Here is a 16,874-nt window from a genome sequence, read left to right as displayed (position 1 = left end):
CAGTTTTCATACTGTCAAATGCATTCTGACACTTCTGTGTACATTGGAATTTCTTGTTCTTTTTTAGTAGTTCACTCAACGGAGCAACCACTCTGCTAAAATTTGGTACAAACGTCCGGTAAAATCGACCCATGCCCAGGAATCCCATTTTGTTAGAGGCACTTGGAAATTCTCGATGGCATTTACATTCATATCACATGGGGTCCACCTGACCATGTCCAATGGTATGGCCTAGTTATGTAACTTCCGCTTTTACAAATTCACTCTTAGCCAAATTCACCACCAAATTAGCCTCTTGAAGTCGATCAAACAGTCCTTTTGGATGTTTTAAATGCTCCTCCCACATTTGACTGAAAACTACCAAGTCGTCAATATAAACAGCATAATTGCTCAGTCCTGCAATTACTTTGTCAGTCTCTGAAATGTTGCTGGTGCATTCTTCATACCAAATGGCATGACTTTAAACTGATATAGTCTATCTGGCGTTACAAAAGCCGATACCTGTTTTGCTCTTTTCGATAACAGTACTTTCCAATATGTTCACTGCAAGCCCAACTTTTATGATAAACTCTAACTGTCCCACTTTATCAATACAATTTTCCAACCATGGAATAGGATATGAATTTGCTTTTGTCACTGCATTTAGTTTTAATCCACACACAGTCTTTGTGTTCCATCTGTTTTCGGCACCATCACAATAGGTGAAATCCAATTACTGCAACTAGACTCTGTGATGTCATTCTGAAGCATGAATTCGATTTCTTTCTGCACTTGAGCTAATTTTACTGTTTTCAATCTATATGGGTGTTGCCTCATTGAAACTGAATCTCCCAAATCTACGTCATGTGTAGCTAAATTTGTTTTCCCCAATTTATATGTGGCTGCAATCGCTTTTCTGAATCACTTTGACACTTGTCTGGAAGGTAACTGAATTTAACATTTATATTTTTAATTACCTCCTCATTGTCCAATTTGAGTAGAAGAAAGTCAATTTCAGAATCCTTCATTTTTACCTCTTTCTCTTATCTATCACTACTAATACCTCCTTTTGGTTATCTTCCCGGTTAAAGGACTGTTTAAGCAGATTTACATGACACACCCTCTGCTTCTTTCTTCTATTTGAAGTATAATAGCTTACTTCAGTCAGTCTCCTTTCAATCCTGTAAGGCCCACTAAACATTGTCTTTCATGGTTCACCTGACACAGGTAACAATCTGGAATACAATCTGCCTCTGCTTCAGATAGTTCCTGGACAGCTCCTTTTTAAAAACACTATCTGTGATCTTTCCCCTTAATTGAAAAATTCTTGATAGGAATTCGATTTGAATAAAATTATGAACTTTTACTTCAATCATAAACTGATCTTTCGTGCAAAATCTACAATTCAGTGCCTGATTAACGTCTCCAATTAGGAAGTGCTGATTAATTCTTGCTGACAAATCTTACTCACTTGTACATTCTTCACAATGACACCTCCACGATGAAAGTAAATTATCAAGGAACGTAAACAAAATAGTGAAATATTTTACAGTTACATCAATAAAAGCTTCATCAACCAACATTGATATTGCTGAATCTTGGAAGTCGCTGAGTTCAATAATTTCTGACACAGGAGCAGCAACATTTGGGAAAGGTGGAACCCACAACAAAGACTGGTTTGAGACCCACTCAGCAGAGATGAATCTGTCATTGAAGCAAAAATCAAAGCCTACCTGATGCACAACCTCAACTTAACAGGCCAAAAAATTACACTTGCATGCGAAGGCTGGAAAAATAGCAGCGGTTTTGAATGAGTACTTTACATCTGTCTTTACAAAGGAAGAATTTGCTACCCATGCCACAGTGAGAGAGGAGGTAACTGGTACACAAGAAGAACTTAAAATTGAGAGGAAGGAGGTGTTGGAATGGCTGCCTTTACTTAAAATACATAATGTATCAGGACTGGATGAGATGCATCCAAGGGTACTGAGGGAAGTGAGAGTGGAAATTGCAGAGGCACTGGTGATAATATTCCAGTCTTACATAGACAGGGGAGATGCTAGAGGACTGGAGAATTGTGATTTGTACACCCTTGTTCAAAAAGGGGTGCAAAGATAAAGCTGACATCTACCGACGAGTCAGTTTCACCTCAGTGGTAGGGAAACTTCTGCAAACTAAGTATGGGATAAAATCAATAGTCACTTAGATAAGTACAGGGTAATTAAGGAAAGGCAGCATGGATTCATTAAGGGAAAATCATGTTTAGCTAAGTTTCTGGAGTTTTTTAAGAAGGTGATAGAGAAGGTTGATAATGGAAACGATGTTGATGTGCTGTATATGGATTTTAAGAATGCATTTGATACAGTGCCACACGACAGACTTGTGAGCAAAATTCTGGGTCATGGAATAAAAGAGAAAGTAGGCACTTGGATAAGAAAATAAGAATTTGCTGAGTGACAGGAAACAGAGTAGAGATAAATGATTGTTTTTCAGATTGAAGGAAGGTTTGTAGTGGAGTTCCCCAAAGTCAGTGTTGGGACCCTTGCACTTCCTGATATATATTAATGACCTAGACTGTGGTGTGCAGGGTATAATTTCAAAATTTGCAGATGATATGGAGATTGGAAATGTTCTTAACTGTGATGAGGATAGTCGATAGTCTTGAACTTCAAAAGGACATAGACATGTTGGTGAATTGGGCAGACAAGTAGCAGATGAAGTTCAATGCAGAGAAGTGTGAGGTGATTCCTTTTGGCAGGAAATATGTGGTGGGAGAGTATAAAATAAAGGGAGAGCTTCTAAAGGAGGTGCAGAAACAGAGGGACCTCAATGTATAAATACATAGGTAATTGAAGATGGCAGGGCATGCTGAGAGACTAGTTGATAAAGCATATAGTATCTTAGGCTTTATTAATAGGGGCATTCAGTACAAGAGTAAGGAGTTCATGTTGAACGTGTATAAGACACTTGTTAGGCCTCATCTGAAGTACTGTATCTAATTCTGTGCGCCATACTTGAGGAAGGGCATGAACGCATTGGAGAGGGTACACAGGATATTCAACCAGAATGATTCTCAGGATGAATAACTGAAGCTATGAGGATAGATTTAAGAGACTGGGACTGTTTTCCTTGGAGAAAAGGAGGCTGAGAGGAGGTTTGATAGAGGCATTCAAGATCTAGAGGGGTATGGACAGGATAAATAGTGAGAAACCGCTCCCACTCAAGAGAACATCAAGAACTAGAGGGCACAGATACAAAATGATTGGCAAAAGGAGTAAATGTGATGTGAGGATTTGTTTTCCCCCAGAGGGTGATTGGAGTCTGGAACAAATTTCCTGAAAGGGTTTTGAAGGCAGGTTCAAAGGGGAATTGGATGGTTCTCTGAAAAGAAAGAATGTGCAAGATTACTGGGATATGGCAGGGGAGTGGGACTAGGTGGAATGCTATTTCAAGGAGCCAGTGCAGACTCAATGGGCCGAATGGCCTCCTTCTGCACTGTAAAGATTCTATGTTTCTTTGATACTGTGAGCTAGAACATGGTGTAACTTGAAAGCAGCCAAGACAGTTGTGTAAAAGGCAGGGAAATACTGTGTAAATAAACACTGGAACAGCCCACGTCAAAAACCCAAACTGCCTGTGACAATGGAAATCTACGTGTTGTGTATGATGGGATCAGGAGGCCGCTTGGTCCGACGATCGACCATCATCAAAGTTGCCCCCTGAAATCAGCAGATGGTGAAGTTCTCACCGACAGAAGTAAACAAATGTCCCGCTGGGGTGAACACGACTGTGAGCTCTACTCCCACGAGACAGACAACTCCCAGTCTCCATTTGACACTGTCCTGCAGCTTCCTGCCACGGTTGAGTTGGGCGAGGAACCCTCATCAGTTTAACTCGAAAAGGCCATTGATTGTTTAGCAAGCAGAAAGGCACCCGGCAAGGATGGAATTCAGCTGAACTGCTCAAGCCAGGAAAGTCCCATCTACTGTCACAGCTTCATGACCTCCTCCTTCTCTGTTGGGAGGTAGGATCCCTTCAACAGGACATAAGTGACACGAAAATCATCACATTATACAAAGACAAAGGTGATTTCCACAACTACAGGGCCACCTCACACCTCAGCACAATAGGGAAGGGTCCTGATCAAAAAACTCCATCTACTTGCACACTGAGTGTATCCAGAAGCACAGTGCGGTTTCTGTGCTGGCAGATCGACAGTGGACATGATCTTCTCCATACACCAGCTACAAGAGAAGTGTACAATTGGGATTTAATCTAAAATGCTGTCAGTTTCTGTGCTGAGAAACGTGAAAGGTTATAATTACTGAGTGAAAGTAAACCTTTAAGTATGAATTACAATGAACTTGTACAATTGTAAAGGGCATCGAAAAGTTTGATTCCTTAAAGATAAGCTTCAGCCTTGAGGTTATGTTTCAGAGCTCAGAAGCTGTGGGAAGCTCCACCTTCTTTAACTCTTCTGCTCTTAGAAGGTCGAAGCTTTTGTTTACCTGTGAAAGGTAACTTCTTAGTTTTATTCTCCTTCAGTTTAATTACAGTCATTTGGAAAGGCGTCTGAAGAAAGAATGAAGAACACATTTGGGAAAAGCTGAGAAAAATGCCAAGAGAATTGAAAAATCAAAGATTTAAATGGGGTTTGGTTCATCCTTGATCTGAAAATGAAGGTACAGAAAGTTGACACAAGTGTGCACATTTTGAGAATGTTTCTTCAGCCCCTTTGCTAACAAGCTGAGAAGTTAACCCTTTCCACTGACAGCCTGGTGACAATTTAAACTAAAGGCTTTGCTTTTTAAAGACTGGCCTTCATCCCATTCGTTATCATTCAGGACAAAGTGTCTGTGAATGGGAGATATGAGAGATATCTGCGTTCTGATTACATTTATATGTAATTCTGTCTCTGATCTACAAACACCATATTATCTGAATTTTAAATTTGACAGTAAAGTTCCTCCAGTGCTCTTAAATGAAATTGAATTGTAATTAATGGGATGTCCAAATTAGAATAAAAGATAAAGAAAATCGCACCGCCGATTGGAAATTGGAATCCGTCACTCTGGGTATAGTTCAATGGAACAGATGATCTGGATCACATACATTCTAATAAAAGTCAGAAAAGTGGAGATGAGATGAGTACATCGATAGTTTTCTCTTGGAGGTGTTTGTATCCTTGCTTCTGAACTTTAAAAAAATGCTGAATCTGATAGTCTGCCCACTACCTGAAGGCATCAGAACCATGCAGGAAGAGATAAGCAAAGATCTTCAGGAAGAGACCAGCTTGATCTTATGATAAGATCACTTGAAAGTCCAAGAGTGGGCTGTATCAGATGGTACATGGGGCATGCTATTGGGACAGCGGGGTGAGTATGCAGATGTGATAAGTTACATGCGGTGTAACTAATATCTGGAGATCCATGGTGACCCTGCACGGAATAACAGGCCCCAGACATGCTCAGCTACTTGACAACAGAACATGCCTGATTATTGTGGCCAGTAGAATGAGACAACATTTTAAATTATCAAGACTTCGAAATATACACCATAGAGAAACTCAGTTTCAAACAATCTGGACAGAATTAAACACACTGGTACCTATGAGAGGCAGTAAAATTAATGTGAAGAGAGAAATAGAAGCTGTATTTAGAAAATATCCACAAGGTGAATGCAGGTGAACAGAGAGCTGGAGAATCTTTAAAGTCCATGCATGAACTTTTGTTTGAACCAGGTGTATTTATAACATGCCAATAATATAGATTGTGTGAGGTGATCGGCAAGTGGGGAGGATGAATCTAAGATGATAGTTATCATATTTTAGTGGAAAAGTTTTGACATTTACTCTAGGTGGTAGCTCAAGGGTTTGAGTTGCTGATTCTGATCATTCTAGTTGCTTTAGTATGTTATGAACAGTTTGTCATTAAGAAACTAGGAAAACAAGCTCGGAGCTTAGAAATAGTGAGGTTAGTCAGAAATCAGTTGTGAGAAGTCAATAAGGATATTCCCTTCTCAAGGTGGGGAGATCTGTGAGAAACCACTGTCTAATAACCTCATAAAAACTTCGGAAATGCATTGAATATTATAGGAATATCTCTCTCCCTCTCGCTTAGGAACAAAGCTTCCTGGCTTGACAAACATAGGACAACACAGGCCAATGTTACCTCATAGGAATGGACTCAGTAGTTACAGAACAGAATTTGTAGTGGTGACGGAAGACAATGGCTTTGATCCTCCAATTTTTAATTGGAGGAAATTTGTGCTCATCCAATACTGGATATGGGATAAGCAGTTTGATAATTTAGCAACAGTGGGGAGGAATGGGGAGGAATGGTGGTGAGGTAGGGCTGGGTGTTGTCAGTGTACATGTGAAAACGAACGCGGTGCATTTGGATGATGTCACCTAGTGGCAGAATGTGGATGAGAAAGAGGAGGGGCCAAGGAAAGATGCTTTTTTTTAGGATGGGTCAGGATGGTGGATTTAAAGGTGAGAGGGACAGTACCAGAAGGGAGAGAGAACCATTAACCATCTCAACTAACATGGAGAAGTTGGATGGTCAGCAATTTAGTGAGAATAGGGTCAAGGGGGCAGGAGGTGGGTCTCATGGACAAGATGAGCACTGAGAGGGCATGAGGGGACATTGCGGAGAAACTGGAGAAAGATGTGGGTTCAGGACTCAGACAAGGGGGAACCTTAGAGACAGTTTGTCCCACTGGGCTAGTGGAAAGGCGGGAAGCAACAGAGGCAGCTGATCGGATTGTCTCAATCTTAGTGACAAAAAAGCTCCATGACCTCCTCACACTTGTTGGAGGTGATGATGGAGGAGACAGGGAGAGGGAGAGCCCTTCAAAAGGAACTAACTTGTGTTAGAGAGATTAAAGGGTCTTGACACATGGTGAGTTTAACACAAAGCTGATTTATTTGACTTTTATCCAGATTATCAACCTATATAACTGACCTGGAGTTTATTAACATCAGCAGAAAGAGACCTCAATGAACATGGTTCAGTCCTGGATGTGACTTCACAACAACATCCAATCACTGTAGTTACTTGTGAACTCGCTGGTGTCTCAGCAGGTTGGATGACTGAATGAATCCCTTCCCACACTCGGAGCAGGTGAACGGCCTCTCACCACTGTGAACCCGCCGGTGTCTCAGCAGGTTGGATGACTGAGTGAATCCCTTCCCACACTTGGAGCAGGTGAACGGCCTCTCACCACTGTGAACCACCTGGTGTGTCAGCAGGTGAGATGCCTGAGTGAATCCCTTCCCACACCTGGAACAGGTGAATGGCCTCTCACCAGTGTGAAGTCGCTGGTGTGACAGCAGGTTGGATGCCTGAGTGAATCCCTTCCCACAGTTGGAGCAGGTGAATGGTCTCTCTCCAGTGTGGATCCGCTGGTGTTCAATGAAGTGAGATGACCACCTGAACCCAGTCCCACAGTGAGAGCAGCTGAACGGTCTCTCATCAGTGTGAACACGTTGATGGCACATCAGTTCACCAGAACTTTTAAAACACCTCCCACAGTCTGGGCATTTAAAAGGTCTCTTATCAGTGTGGACTCGCTGGTGTGTCTGCAGGTTGGATGACTGACGGAATCCCTTCCCACACTCAGAGCAGGTGAACGGCCTCTCCCCAGTGTGACTGCGTTGATGAGTTTCCAGCTGAGATGGGTATCTGAATCCCTTCCCACAATCCCCACATTTCCACCGTGTCTCCCCAATGTGAATGGTGCTTTTTCCTTCCATGTTCAAAATCCGATGATATTCAGGTCACAATAAATTAGGCGACTCGGTCAGATCCTGATGTGATGTTTGGTTTCAGTTTCCTGAATGAAAATCCTCCCCTTCTAATGCCCTGTGAAATTGATTTAAAACAGAAAGAAGGGAGTGAGAGAGAACCCACAAAAACACAAAGGTAGGTTGTGAAATTGAGCTGGATGCATCTGGGAATTTGTGGGGCCGGCACTAGCTAAAAGTGACCATAAAAGCTGCCAGATTGTCATAAAAATACAACTGCTTCACTTATGTCCTTCAGGGAAGGGGACCTGCCAACTGGTCTCAGCCTACACAATCTCTGGCCTACAAGGGTGGAGATGGAGGGAAAGGTGGGAGAGGCAGGGGGTGAGGGGATATCTAAACACAACAAGAACTTTGACAAAATCTCTAGATGCTTCAACCTCCACCACCTAGAAGGACCAGGGTGCCAGGTGTATGTGAACACCATCACCTCCAATTTCCCCTCCAAGTCACACACCATCTTGACTTGTCTGGATGAACAGAAATTTCCTCAATTTCAATATCGGGAAGACTGAAGTCATTGTCTTTAATCTCCTCTATAAACTCCACTCCCTGACCATCAGCTCTATCTCTCTCCCTACCAACTATCTGAGGCTGAACCAGACTGTTCATAGGAACAGGAACAGGCCATACAGCCCATCGAGCCTCCTCTGCGATCAAAGTATTTTTCCCACATTATCCACATATATCCTTATGTAATTGCTCAACCTGTCATCCATTTCTTTGTTCCCTCTAGGCTTAACTATCCTAACACACTCCTGGCCGCCTTCACATTCAGCTTCCCTGTAATCCAAAACTCTGCTTACTCGCACCAAGTCTTGTTCACCCATTATCCCTGTACTCACTGATTACAAAGGCTCTGGGTTAAGGAGAACCTCAAATTTAAATTGCTCATAATTGTTTTCAAATCCCTCCATGGTCTCTCCCTGCCTACCTCTGTAATCTCCTCCAGCCTAACAACCTTCCGAGATATCTACACTTCTCTAATTCCGACCTGCTCAGCATTCCTGATTTTAACTGCTCCACATTTGGTGTCTCCCCTTCAGTTTCCAAGGCCACAAGCTCTGGAATTTCCTCCCTAAACTTCTCCACCTCACTTTCCTCCTTTAAGATAATTCTTAAAACCTACCTCGTTTAGTAAACCTTTGTTCATCTGCCCTGATATCTCTTCATGTGGCTCGGTGTCAAATGTTGCTTTCTAACATTCCTGTGAAACACCTTGGTATGTTCCATTACATAATAGAATTAATTGATTACCATTTCAGGGTGGGCAGAATCTGATGGTCAATATAGGTGCCAAAGTGGAACAGAAATGGACTATAGCTCAGGAAAAACAATTCCTGAAAGATACTGTGGGAAGATAAAGCTAGTGAGCCAGCAGCACATGGTCAGGGGATGGGCAGCAGTGGAAACCTCATTAAGACACAGTTGGCAGAAGGAACCATTAAAATCCTAAACATAGATAAAATACACTCGTAATTAGTGACAGAGAAAGTTAGACAATGGCAGAGAGGTGATCAGGGAGGGCAGAGGTGAAACAGAGCAATAGATGGACATGGATTCAGATCCACTGTAAAGGAATCACACCAGCCCCAGAGTCATGAAATCTCTCACAGATAACAGAGCGTAGAACTAAAAACTTTAAATTGTAAATGAATAATCAAAAGTACTCAACCTGAAACAATTTCAGTTTTTAAATTTAAAATCTCCTGCTGGATCCTGCAACTGGAAAGATATCAGAAGTACTGGAGTCAGAGAAAAATCTCCCAGTTGAGGAAATACCCGGGGAGCAGGGTGATGTCACCGTGTAATTGTTGATGTGCGATGATGTCACAGTGTAATTGATGTGTGATGATGTCACAGACACGAACACAGAACATCTGGGTCTGTGCAAACCAGTGATCACCACACATTATGAAGGACGTGAGGGTCCTTGAGAGGGTGTGGAGGAGATTTATCAGAATGGGTCGAGGGATGAGGGATTTTCGTTTTCAGGTTAGGTTGGAGAAACTGTGGTTATTCCCCTTGAAGCAAAGTGGATTGAGGGGAGATTTGATAGAGGAGTACAAGTTTATGATTGGTGTTGTTAAGGTAGCTAAAGAAAAACTGTTCACATTATTTTATCGTAAAAGGATTACAGGACACAGATTTAAGGTTTGGGGCAAGATCTACAGGGGGGAAGTGAGGAAGAAATTTTACACAGTGAGTGTTAATGACCTGGAACTCAGCACTGACGTTCTGAGACTGATAATATCCAGGTTACGACGAATTGAGTGACTCTGTCAGATCTTGATGTGATGTTTTATTTAAGTTTTCTTCGTCTGCAAATCCTTCCCATTTAATATCCTGTGAAAAGGAGATTATAGAAACATCCATCCCTGTCAGCCCAGGATAGAAATTCACAACATACTCTCCTCCTGCTACTGGACCAGGATGACCGCGCATGCGCCCTGCTACACAGCCGCTTCCCCCAGGCCGTGCAGAGGGAGAGATCCAGCCATTTCCGGTCTGTTCGATGTAAACGCAGAGCCGTTAGTTTCTTATTCAGGGTATGCAGCCTTTATCGAGTGTTTATGAAGCCTCCCTGTCCACTCCGCTTCCTCCATTCCTGCCGCCCACCCACTAATTCTGTTATTCTGCTGCAGTCGCCATTTTCCTAACCGCTCTCTGTGGCACCGGTCACAGGACAGCACTGCGCATGCTCAGGCAGGAGACCGCATGCGCGTGCCAATCACACTCCGCTTTACGCATGCGTATAGCACTGGCGCAATGTTTAGGGCACATTCTGTCCCGATCTGAATGCTGGGTGAGAGGTCCGCCATTGGAAAGCGATAGTCTTGCATGCAAAATTAGGCTTTATCATCCGATGATGATTGGAGTCATGGGGTCAAGCTATAAAATTAAGGAAAGAGTTCATGTTCTGAAGTTGTTGAACTCAATGTTAAGTCACCTCTTCACTGATACTACCTTCCCTGCTGAATATCAGCTCAGTTTACTTCACTATCTTTTAACATACATAAACAGTCTCCAAAGAGATTACCAAAAATTGCTAATGCTGACTTTGTTGCAAGTCACCATAGCGGGCTATTGGGAAAAGTTTTCAAAAACCCCATTGGCTACAATACTATCACTGCGCAAAGTGAACAAAGCTTTCCCGGACAACTGGTGGTCTATCAAACACAAACTGTTCACACTTGTGGTGACTAAAGTGTATTGATTTCAGTACATTGCACATTCTCACCTGAGATTGAGTTTATCAGTTATAAATTATTTGCTAAAATTACATCAGCAGATTGAAACATTATTTATCAGCCTGAATGTTGAAATGAGAAGGAAAGAATTGTGGGATGGGAATATACTAATCTTCTCAATGATACCTTGTGAAGTGAAATGATGTCCTGTCTGCAGGGAGCAGGTGTCCGAGCTCCCCCGAGGGTAGTTTAAACGGTTGTGTTAACCCACTCTAACATAACTAAAAGTAACACTATTTTGAACATTATTTATAAAAAATAATTTTACAAAACTCTGGACACAGTAATAGCTCCTTGTACATTTGACGCAATTCAGAGTCAGTGAAGGGGAGTGGGAGCAGGGAGAAGAGAGTTTTCTGTTTCATGTTGACGCATTGTACCCAGTTCAGACTCAGTGAAGGGGGTGGGGTTGGGGGGGGGGTGTGGGGGGGAGCGGGTGGGGAGGGCGGTGAGGGAGGGAGGGGGAAGCACAGGGAGAAGAGAGTTTCCTGCTTCATGTTGACACATTGTTGGGAACGGGACAGAGCAGTCCTGATGAATCATGCACCCCCAGCTGCTGATGCTGCTGTGTACTTCCAACTTTGTTTTTTACTTTTAAATTTCAGAATTCATCTTGTGCAATTATCATTTTTACAGACCCGTATTTTAATTGATTCCAGCCTTGTTTTCAAGGTGATTGATAGTTTTTTTTGTTTTATGTATTCATAGATGGAATGTGAGACAGCATTTATGTTCCATCACTAATTGCCTTTGAGAAGGTGGTGGTGACCAGCCTTCTTGAACCGCTGCAGTCCATGTGGTATAGGTGTACACACCGTGTTGTTAGAGAGGACTTAATTATGATACAAATTAATTTGCTTAATTATTATATAACCTTTCAGAGCCAATAATTAAACCTGGTTCAAAGAAATTAAAGCAATATGTTACTCAAAGGGTACTGAAAAAGATAGTTATTCATGTAGTGATGTTAAACAATACGCTTTTATTTAATTGATTTATTAAACTGTGTGTGCGCTCCACCTGTGTTCTCCAACCCATCTTTTGAAGACGCCAGATGACCAAAGACAGCAATCAAATTTAAATCAGCAACCTCGAATTTTATATTCATCACCTTTCAGCATCAGGTGAGTTTTTTTCTGTGCTATATAAACTTCACAAAATCCAAAGGAAGACATTTTATTAAATGGAGGTGACTTCCATCCCATCTTAACTGGATATCCTTAATTATTGTTCATGTGTCCTCTGAAGGCTGAAGCACATTTGTAACATTTAACTGTTAAACTGGCCTCTGAGTTTAAAATCACTGCTGTAAATGGAGAAATCCAAATAAGATGACAGTTGTAGCTGTTTGTAAATATTAGGCTCCAGGTCAGTAGCTGGAATTGTTTATTTTAAGATTTTGTATGAGTAACACATTGTGACATTCATTGTGTGATGTTTGACGTGTAACTTATGGACACTGGCCCAATACTTTATGCAAATTTGTAAAGTTAAATACTGGTCTGTTTTATAATGAGAGGTGCAATAACCACATAGTGTTCGATTTCTTATTTTGAATGGAAAGGTAGGGCTGTTTTCAGGATATGCTGTCTTTGTAAAGCTGGGACAACTGTACGAGTAATCCAGAGGCCCAGGCTAATGCTCTGAGAACACGGGTTCAAAACCCACCAAGGCAGCTGGTGGAATCTAAATTCAATTAATAAATCTGTAATCACCAGCTAGTTAACAATGAGACTATCATCGGTTTTCATAAAAAATACATCTGATTACACATGCCCTTTAGGGAAGGAAATCTGTCATCTTTATCTGGTCTGGCCTACATGTGACTGATAACCACAGAATCTGAATGGCACAGAAGGAGGACATTCGGCCCATCGTCTCTGCACCGGCTCTCCAAATGAGCATTATGACCAGTGCCAGTGACCTGCATTTTCCTTGTACCCATGCACATTGTTACTATTCAAATAATCATCTAGTGCCCTCTTGAATAAATAAGATAAATAAAATAAGGATAAGAAAAAGTGCTCAGAGCAACTGATTTTCTGATGGTAATTTAACCTGGAATCACTGTGTGTGATATTAACCTGTTAATAATTAACACATTCCCATGACATCCCAGCTTACCAAAGTCTGTCCCAATCCATATGAATGATAAATGGATTCTCAGAGCAATGGGAAACTAATTTATTCATGAAGCTTCATCTACTGTGCACAATATTTCATGCTGCCATTTATGCATTGATGCATTTTTGACATCCAAAAGTTTCAGAAATATTATCAAATAGAATCAGACTGTCACCTCCAACAAGTCCATGTTGGTGTTTAGACTCCCTAGCAGAATTAGTCCTAATCTCACAGGCCCGCCAAACCACCACGATCTTTCTCCCTCTGTCATTCACTCACCTTCTTAACCTGTTCTTCTATGTTTCCTTGGTCTCTGCTTCAATCACTGACTCCGTTAATACATTTCATAGTCTCCATGTAGTAAACAGCTCATCCAGCTCAGGAATAGGGCCCAAATGTTCAAGTATCTCTCCCTAGCTGTACTTCCACACACGAGGCAGAATGCCACTGACTGAGCTGGATCCTTTCTGTCCCCTCAGCTCCAATCCCACCGTGTGGAGCTGAACAACAACAATTTTCACTGATTGACATTTAACCCAATAAAACACCGCAAAGCACTTCACAGGAAGCATTCCCAAAGTTTGATTGTGACCCACCCAGAAGGAGATATTAGGATGGGTGGCCAGAAGCTTGATAAAAGGGGTAAGTTTTAAGCAGCATCTTAAAGGAGGGGAGAGAGTGACAGAGGCAGAGAGTTTGAGGGAGCGAATTCCATCATTTGGAGCCTTGGCAGCTCAAAGTGAATGAAAGATGACGGTGAGATGAAATTGTTGCTGAGAGCTGAATAGTGAATTGGCTGTAAATTTCTGAAATGGTCTGATCCAGTTTTCAGAAGTGGGTCAAATTGCGGAGTCACAGGAAAGTACAACACAGACAGAAGCAGCTTGACCCATTGTGTCTGCACTGGCAGTGTAGTCAATCCCATTTCCCCACCCTTTCCCCACACAGGAGGCAGTTTGACCCACTGTGTCTACACTAGCAGCACAGTCAGTCCTACTTCCCCACCCTTTCCTCACGTTGCTGCAGAATGTCCTCCTTTTCGTTTCCCCTTTTCAAGACTGCAGTTCATTCTGTTTGCATTATCCTATTAGGCAGTGATTTCCAAATGCCAAATGATTGTTTTAAAAAAAACAACACTTCTCATCTTGTTACCTGATACTTCAGACACTCTTCTTAAATTGGTTATCATCTGTTATCGACCCTTCATCCATTTGAAGCATTTTCTCTTTAATTTCTCTATCTGAACTTTTCATGATTTTAATAAGCTCAAACACAATTCCTCTTACCCTTCTCGGCTTTAAGAAGAACAACCACAGATTCTTCGGTCTATGAACTGAACTGTATTTTCACATTTCTGAATTTGAACATGGGTTTGTATCATCACAACCACATATTCTCCATATCCCATTTGGGGAAAAAAAACGAGGTATTGTTTAGTTGAAGAGTTAATGGATAACAGCAGAATTGGCAAATTTTGGGGAATATTTTTCTGGCAGTGAAAGGACACAAAAAGAAAAAACCTGGAACTGTGTGGCAGCCAATACCCAAGGGGGTAAAAAGTGAACAATATTAGGTTGTGCTCGATCTAAAAACCCCTCATATAATTGTTACATGTAGTAACCAATTACACCACAGTAACATGTACCAAGGTGAGTTGCAAGATACCTAAAGCTGGTATTAACAAGCTGAAGATTCAGACTGTTGCCACAATAATTGCAGTTGTCCTCATTCCGTTTCTGTTACTCATGGACAGTGATAAGATGCAAGGCATGAGGGATGAGCTGACTAAAGGGATGATGCTGCGAGGCTAAATGTGGGTGGTAAAGGGGAAGGCTTTTCTGCCTGATGTTCAAACCGGCAGAAATATCACTCCTGATCAAACAATCACAGCTGCTATTTCAAAGCAGCATGCCAAATTGAAAAGTGTAACTTCCTATAATTCTATGTTTCCAAACACCACGGTTATTTTTTCACGCCCACTTTGCCATTTTACAACCTAATCTCACAAAATATATTTTCTTACCTTGCATCCTGTTTATTTGAAGTCAAGACACAGAGTAAATTCATTCTGTTTTCTTGTCATTTCTAGAACGAGATTTGAAACCGGACTAGTTGAAGGACACTTTTATTGGTGCCAATCTTCCACTGTCTCCCACTGTTTCAAAAGAGGCACTGTTATCATCAGCCTGTTATGTACCTTCTTACAGTACATCGTCTGAACAACATTAGCTCATCCTAGCTCCGCTCTCTCCACATTGAAAATCTGTCTGAAAATATACTTCTGTATGAAAATATAAACTTCAAAGCTTAACAACGTACACAAGACTGGAAAGAGAATGAAACTGTGGATAATTGGCACTGTGCACATTCCTGTAATCAGTACGTGGGATAATCAGGGAGATGAATTCCTGCTTTTCTTTACCATGTCATCTTCAAACCCATCTCTTCTCAATGACTTGTGTCTTCCATTCCCTGTCCCTGCTTTCCAGGAGTAGATTGGGTTCCCGAACTGACAGTGTCTGCATCAAGCAGCTAATTGACCTCAGAGCTGTACAGACAGAGGGAGCAAGGGGCGAGGCGGGGACAGAAGCAGGAAGAGATGTGGCATGACAGTGTTTAGAACTTGACATGTGTCAGTTGCTTTTAGTGTTGAGTATCTGCAGTGCATTGCCTTGTAAGTTTCACAGGGACCACAATGATTAAGTTAGTGTGTTTTAGAAGTTGAAGATTGCACATCCACAGCCTGTTGGACTATTACCCTTCCCTGTCAATTTCATGTACCTGTCAACAGCATTCAATGTTGTCATTGGCTGAACAAGTCATTTGTGTTCTATGTAAACATACCATTTTGGCAGAGAAACTTGCCTCTAGTGAAAGTGCTCTGAAGTGAAGACATTGCAAAATTATTGTGCATCAGCCAACTTTCACGTGGATTCCCCAGTTGTCTAGTGGTTAGGATTTGGTGCTCTTATTACCACGGAATGTGCTTGATTCCTGATTGGAATGAAGCTTTGTTGCTGTTTTGTGAAATTTCATAACTTAGATGAGTTACTTACTGACTCAAAACAAAACAAAACAAAACAAAACCAGATCTACCATCATAAGTAGAGTGAAGAATAGAGATCAGACATGAGATGGAAATGTTAGACATCAACAGATCCAGAATGAGTACAGAGGTGGATCTCGGGAATTAAAGTTAAAAAAAAGAGAAGAGCAGTGATAAGATGTAAGGCACGGGAGATTAACTGACAAAAGAAATGGTGCTGCAAGGCAAAATGTGGGAAGTAATCAGACCGGTTTTTCTGAAAATATGCCCAGTTCCGCTGGAGAGAGACTGCTCAGATATTTATTGACTGCAAAGGATTTATTCAGTTTCTCCATCTCCCAATAATTGCAGTTGTCCTCATTCCGTTTCTGTCTCTCTCATCTGAACTTTGAAGTTCAAAGAATTTGATGCATGAGCAGTTCATTCATATCAAAGAGAGGCTGCTTAAATGTTCTGTGTATGGCAGCAATTCACTCATTCTGGGACACCAGTGAGTTCACATGTGACTGCAGGGATTGGATTCTGCTGTTTTTGGGTCTCCCAATTCTCCACCAATTCCCATCCTCCTTCTTTCTGGTGAATAATGGATGACCCATGCAAATGCCCTTCATTATAATTTTTTATCTAATTTTGATATTGGATCCACCTGTCCCAGACTCCACCGCAT

At 41.6% G+C, this 16,874-nt stretch overlaps 2 pseudogenes; both read right to left on the bottom strand.

The window, feature by feature from the left end:
- Positions 1 to 7,033: 7,033 nt before the first annotated feature.
- Positions 7,034 to 16,874, bottom strand: part of LOC144673311 (uncharacterized) — a 32,531-nt pseudogene continuing 22,690 nt past the window's right edge.
- On the bottom strand, positions 10,811 to 10,928 carry LOC144673313 (U4 spliceosomal RNA; annotated as a pseudogene).

This window comes from Cetorhinus maximus, unplaced genomic scaffold (assembly GCF_964194155.1).
Source record: "Cetorhinus maximus unplaced genomic scaffold, sCetMax3.hap1.1 HAP1_SCAFFOLD_330, whole genome shotgun sequence".
Classification (NCBI taxonomy): Eukaryota; Metazoa; Chordata; class Chondrichthyes; order Lamniformes; family Cetorhinidae; genus Cetorhinus; species Cetorhinus maximus.
This window is presented reverse-complemented; position numbering and strand designations above follow the sequence as displayed.